The 6589-nt window shown below is 31.1% G+C and overlaps 1 long non-coding RNA gene across 2 annotated transcripts; it reads right to left on the reverse strand.

Annotated features, from left to right (window-relative positions):
* Nucleotides 1-561: 561 nt before the first annotated feature.
* Nucleotides 562-5438, reverse strand: LOC112328646 (uncharacterized). 2 transcript variants are annotated; one of them, XR_008060072.1, is made up of 2 exons: nucleotides 4763-5438; nucleotides 562-1569 (listed from the first exon to the last, which is right to left on the reverse strand). It is a non-coding gene; the product is annotated as an uncharacterized LOC112328646 (long non-coding RNA). The 2 variants fall into 2 exon arrangements; XR_002983721.2 differs by having other exon boundaries at nucleotides 562-1585.
* Nucleotides 5439-6589: the final 1151 nt, after the last annotated feature.

Consider the following 6589-nt stretch of genomic DNA (forward strand, 5'->3'; position numbering starts at 1 on the left):
TAATGTCTCCAACAAAAAATGAGATGCCAACTTTATACCATTTAAACCTTTTATTTTTAAATTTCCAAAGTCAGACCAAGAAATTAGTTGTATTTTTAAAGATCAACGACATTTATAATTTTTTCCTTGTTAATTATGATCAAGAACAACAATGTTGCATCAAAACAAAGTTTCATGAAAATCTTATTTGCTTCTATTGCATATTGAACTTATGATATGATATAAGATGTTTCATAACACCTAATTAAATCGATGTTAAAAAAAACCTAACAAGAATTTGGCATACACCAACCAACAATTAAATTATTGATCTAATGATCTATCCATCCTAAAAAAAAAAAAAAAAAACAATATTCATTAAATAGAATATAGAGCACTTGTACCTTTTAAATCAATAAAAATAATTCTAAACTTTCAAATAACTACCGAGGATATTGAATCCTTCCAATCTCAAAATAATTGTTTAAATTCAACTACGTACGTACATACTATTACCCACTACTTCAAATTATCCTATTAGAGGGCTAGGACTGCATATATAAATATTATAAAGAAAACCGCAACAAACAAAAAATAAAGAATATACAATTAAGTATTTTGTTGGATTAAGCTATGCTTACATCGATCAAAAGCAAGGAGAAAAATCATTAATAATCAACACAATACAAGTTTGAAAAGCTCTCAAACCTAGTATATATCAAATACATCCTACTCTCATGATGATCCATTCTGAACTTGTTTTGATTTTGTGTTTGTATTCTTCGTGAGATAAATACTTCTCTATTGATGAGCGAATGATCTTATACATATGCATTATGCATTCAAATGACAGGGAATTTAATTTCAATTATTTAATGAAGTAACATGACTTTTATATCAGAACATAGAATAAGGACCATGATAATTCATTAATGATGCATATTTTCTAAACACCGTCGTCTCCTTTATTCTGAACGCTAGCTATTATATTTTGCATGGCATACATAGATCGAGATTTTCTTAGTTTCCTAATTTGAGTTCATGCATGGTTTCTGTCGTCTATGTTGTTTTGATGACAATGTTAGCTTGATAATATATCATCTCAAATATGTGGTCTTAATTTAATTCCTTCATTAATTACATGCAACTAGCCTAATTTATTTTTTCTAAGATTATCGAATATGGGATTGGGATTTGAGGTTTCACTTCTCTTACTTTGCAAGAATACCATTGATTATGTACATGCCATGTTGACAACAAGTCTCTTGGCACTTCACTTTTCCGTAGCAAATAAAGCAACGATCGCTATTAAGAATGGAGGAGAGCTAATCTTTACCTGCACTCCTTCCCGAAATTCCTCCTTGGCAAACAATCGTTCCACAGTTTATTACTGGGTTTTACTCCCTTGAGCTGGTTTTTCATTGCACCAAATTGATATGCATGTGAATTTGGTTTCCATGACTCTGCATGAAGCTAAGCTAGAACTGAGAGTGCTGAGATGGAATGGTGAAGATAATTTCATCCCAAGATCTCTTATATATATATATGGCTTTCCTTTTCCACGCAAATTAATGCATCTTCGTCAGCAAACTACAAAGCAGCAGCACTGATTTGAAATTAACATGAATAAAATGATTAGTACTAGACCTTTCTAATCAAATCATATTTTTAATATCTAATCAAATTATAGACAAGTTGATTTGCTATATATAGCACTATCTTTTGCCACCTCCCTACCTCCTTGTATTGAATCTGGAGACAGCCAAGGATTATTTCATATATTATGTTAGATATTACCGAAAATTTATTTTGATCCTTTGACTTGTACACCTGTTTTGATAAAAAAAATATTACCCAATATCAATTTGATAAATGTTCTTTCAACAGAAACACAAGTGAAGGCATTATACCTATGAATAGATAAGTGAAATCTTGATCAGTTTGAACAGGTAGCTAGGTCCGTATTAGTTGATCTGTTCTTGTTATTAATTTGTCAATGAAGATTAAGTCTATCAAATTAGCTTATATATTTAAAATCAAGGACCCTAATATTAAGTTAAACACAGGTCACAGCATTGTATTTGGAATTTTCTTTATATAGCAAACAAATATGAAGCATATAGCACCCTCATCTTACTTTCCAATAGTATTTGTTTTATATAGATTGCTATATGAGATACATCGAGAGACACAAAAACCTTCGCTTAGATAAACTTAATTATATGAGCAATATAAGAGAAAGCTGCCTTCTATGTAATAAAGGATATTTTAACCCTATATCAGAAGGTTGAATGCATGCAGAGGCAAGAAACTGTTGCTCTAAGAGGATATGATTGTTTTTAAAAATATATTTTATTTGAAAATATATTAAAATAATTTTTTTTGTTTTTTAAAATTTATTTTTGATATCAGTATCTCAAAACAATTTGAAAACACAAAATAAAAATTAATTTAAAATAAAAAATTAAAAAATTTAATTTTTTTAAAAACACTTTTAAAATATAAAAACAAATGGACTAAATTAATGAGACTATTTATTATCTAAAAATAAGTAAATTGCTTTTATTTCTTTAATTTAGTTAAAGAAGATAAAGATACATTTGATTGAAATAATGCTCACTTCAAGTCATCAAATAAAAAATAAAATCAAAAACCCAAAAAGGCTCGGCTCCTTCAGGTTAAATATTAAAGGAAGAAAAGAGGACGGCAAGAGCAATTGGGTGTGCAAGAAGGTTATTCCGTATATATGAGTTGTATGTGATGATAAATGCTAGAGAAAATTCAAAAGTTCTATAGTATCTTTGAAAATCTGGGCGTAATTCACCTAATTAAGTACCATAATTTATGTCTAATACTTTTTCTTTTTTTATTTACAAACAATATTCAAATCATTAACGCTCACCATTGTTGACTACTATGTGCACCTTGCCCTCCTTTCAAGGTGTTTAATTTCGGTGCTGATCGGTAATGTGGCTGCATGTGAGGTTAAAATAAGTCGTAATATTTTTATGTTTCGCTATGTTTCAAACCTATTTTTATTTTGGTGGAACCCATCAATACTGGTGGCCAAACCTATAATTTAACAAAAGTTGAAAAAGGCAGCTGCCAAGCAACAACCTTATTTTCCTCTCTTCGCTGTGGACAATCTCCATTGTTCACGTGAATAGTGAAGAGTATCTCCACTATTCCACCGGTCCAAACTAAATACACTGAATCAAATCCGACTAAGTAAAATAAAAAAAAATTAATTTATTTATTTATTTTTAATTATGTTTTATTCAAAAAACGTGTTTAATATTATTCAATGACACTATATAAATTAGAAGGAGATCGCTTAATAACATAGCATTTGCAGAATTTGATCAGAATCCCAATTTTATTCCTAATGATATTTTATCTGATGTTATTGCGTGCTTAAGAAACCATGAAAACTATAGTCCTTGTTGGATGGATTTCATACGTGATGGAATTCTAGATAGTTTAATAAAATAATAAAAAATATTTTATATAAAGTATTATTTATTTCATGATGTAATAGAAATTAAAAACCATCAATATATATATATATATGTTAATTATTTTATAACCTCAATTTAAAAAGCATTCTTAACCAAACACACTCTAAACTACTTTTTTATTCCAAAATACTTTTTATAAAACAACTTTTTTTAAACCACAACCACAAAAATTACCACAATACCAAACACATTCAACTCAAGTCTTTGACTCACTTCTTTTGAGAACATAATTGTAGCCGTAATTTTTGGAGTTATGCAATCACTTAATAGCTTTCCTTACCTTTTTTTTTAGAATTTTCCTTACATTATTCTTTGGAATCCAATTATAGATCCCCTAGGTGGAGATCATGTAGTATTTTTCATGCCATTTATTAATTAGAATTTATATGCTAATTAATGCAACTTCATTAGTATTTAATTAAGTAGTGTATCATATATCAATAATGAAGTCTATTTCTCTTTACTCTTGTTTAATTAATCAGCATCCCATGGGTAGACAGGAGATGCATTATATTTGAGATGAAATTATAAGCTAATTGTTTTGCCCTTAATTCGATGGAGCTTTTCTAAAGTCGATCCTACCTAGCACTACGTTATTCAATCCTTAATTACCAAGTCTTGTAGATATTCGAACAAGATTTTCAACAAAGCATACAAAAACATATAGAATTATCATAAACCACATATATATATTTTTTAATCTTCAACGAGTTATGATTTAACTAGTTATTATCCTCTTCTCGAGGGATCTGGAGAATTCGAATCTGTCTTCTATAATAGTAAGAAAAAATTCTTTTTTTGTTTATAAAAAAAAAACTACATATTTTTTCTGATTGTTGAGATGTTCTCTCGACTTTTCTTCCAATCGGAGATTTTCAATTCAAAACAACCATTGTTAACATCAATTAGGACTTTAAAGCAGCCTTATGGAGTATAACTAGATCTCGACCACCTTGGCTCACTGGTGTAATAGTCACAGATTGACCTAGGGTTTTCGATTCTTGATCATACAAGCAAAGCACCATAAAAGAATTATCGTCTCATTGTCTAATGTTAGTGCGTTATTACATTATCAAAGAACTTGTAACCATTATTCTCTTCGTCTTAGATGGCCAAAATAGTTTAAATCTCTCTCAAGTCATGACAGCTTTAAAAGTATGTCCTCCTATATATTTGGCAATGGTGCTTGTGTGTGTGTGCGTGTGAGAGAGGGAGGGAGGGATGGATGCAGAAAGGGAAAGTTGAATGTAATTTCTATATATTACCTTGAAAACCCTAGCGCCCAAGTGGAAGATCGAGAACTATATATCTAGGATAGGCACCAGCTTGCATATTCATGGATCCGTCCTTCATGTACACCAAAGATCTCCCAAAAAACCCTTAAAATAGTCTTCCGCAACCATGGATTTGTGGCTGCACGATGTCTTCATCATCATCACCTCTATAAACACCAGCCACCTACATAAAGAAGTTAATGGTCAGACTCGGTCGCTGTTGAAAAACCCATTTGTTCTCTTGGATTATAGCACAAGAGTTCTCTAACCCTTCCCTTGAAGATATAAAAAAGCCCGTACATTTGTGACAGCTTGAAGCTGCGAGTTACCACACAGGGACCAAATTAAGGAAAGTAAAGAGGCAGTACGACAAGTGTCAAAACACCAACATGGCATTCACCTGCACCTGCACCTGCACCTCAAGCTTGTTTTAATGTTTCAAACTTACTTTTGGTTTTGGAGTCAAAAACAAAAGAAAGAAACAAGTAAGGTGCAGGTGCAAATGCAGATAAAGGCAACATGTTGGCATGCTGGTCTGTTTATAATATTACTCAACGCCAAACAACTAGTCGATCGATGCTTGGCCTCTCTGATCTTTCATCCTCCGGGCTCTGACAAATTTCCCGAGTGCCAGGAAAGATTTATAGAGCGAGAGAGGGAGGGGGGTGGGCGGGTGTGGGTGGGGAAAGAGGGTTTGCAAGTAAAAACCAAAAAGCCATTATGTGCGGATTGTGAATGGATAAGGATTTGACAAGCATCCATTATATAAAACCCAACAGTTTATAATAAAAGTGACGAGGGAACCTTAGCTGATTTATGTCTGTCCAATAAGCATAAAACATTAAAATCTTGATGGCCACAAGGCCACGTGATGGAAAGCCCCCCAAGCACGTGCGATTTGATGTGCAAACTAATCACTGATTGCCATGTGGTGATATTCATCTGACAGTCCACTTCAATTGACTGGCTTGCCTCGTGGGTGATAGCCGAGAATGAGAGGGATAGGAGTAGGGGTCGGTCTGACATTTGAATCAGAAAGAAAGAAAGCAGACTCTTAATGAACACCACAGCCTGCCTCTTCCGTTTTGGATTGTAATTGTTAATTAATCTTCTTCCACAGATCATTTTCTCTTTAATTTCTCATGTGTATTCAATAATGTCATGCAGATGTTTTTGAAAGAGAGTGTTTAGACAACTTCAACGTTTTTTATATTAATATATCAAAATTATATATATATATATATATATATATAGACACACACACGAGAAATCTCAGTTCCAAAAACAAAATGAGTAGAAGCTTGTTAAGCTAGCCAGCTACACTACTGTCTCTGGTCCCCTTCTCTCTGCATGCCTCTAATAAGGGCTGTCTTTCTCCTGAATATGTGGGCAGACTGGCTAGCTAGAGCTACGTGGGTTTTGATGTTGCTTTGGAGGTGGGGGGAACTACATAATAATTATTTTTAAAAATATTTTTTATTTAAAAATATATTAAAATAAATTTTTATTTTTTATTTAATTTTTATTTTTATTTATATTAACGCATTAAAATTATTTAATAACACAAAAAAATATTAATTTGAAGTAAAGAAAAATATTTTAAATTTTTTTAAAAGCACTTTTAAAATATAAAAATAAACAGGAGTTTATAGCCAATACGTGAGTTCAATAAAAAATTTTAAAATGTAAAAATAAATATTATGGTATAATTTTTTTAATCGTGTTATTAAACTGATTTAATATGATTATTTTAAAATCTCACAATTTAATTCAAGTTTTAAATTAAATTATATGAAAGTTTGCTCGAATTAAAATTAT

Source organism: Populus trichocarpa, chromosome 9 (genome assembly GCF_000002775.5).
Source record: "Populus trichocarpa isolate Nisqually-1 chromosome 9, P.trichocarpa_v4.1, whole genome shotgun sequence".
Classification (NCBI taxonomy): Eukaryota; Viridiplantae; Streptophyta; class Magnoliopsida; order Malpighiales; family Salicaceae; genus Populus; species Populus trichocarpa.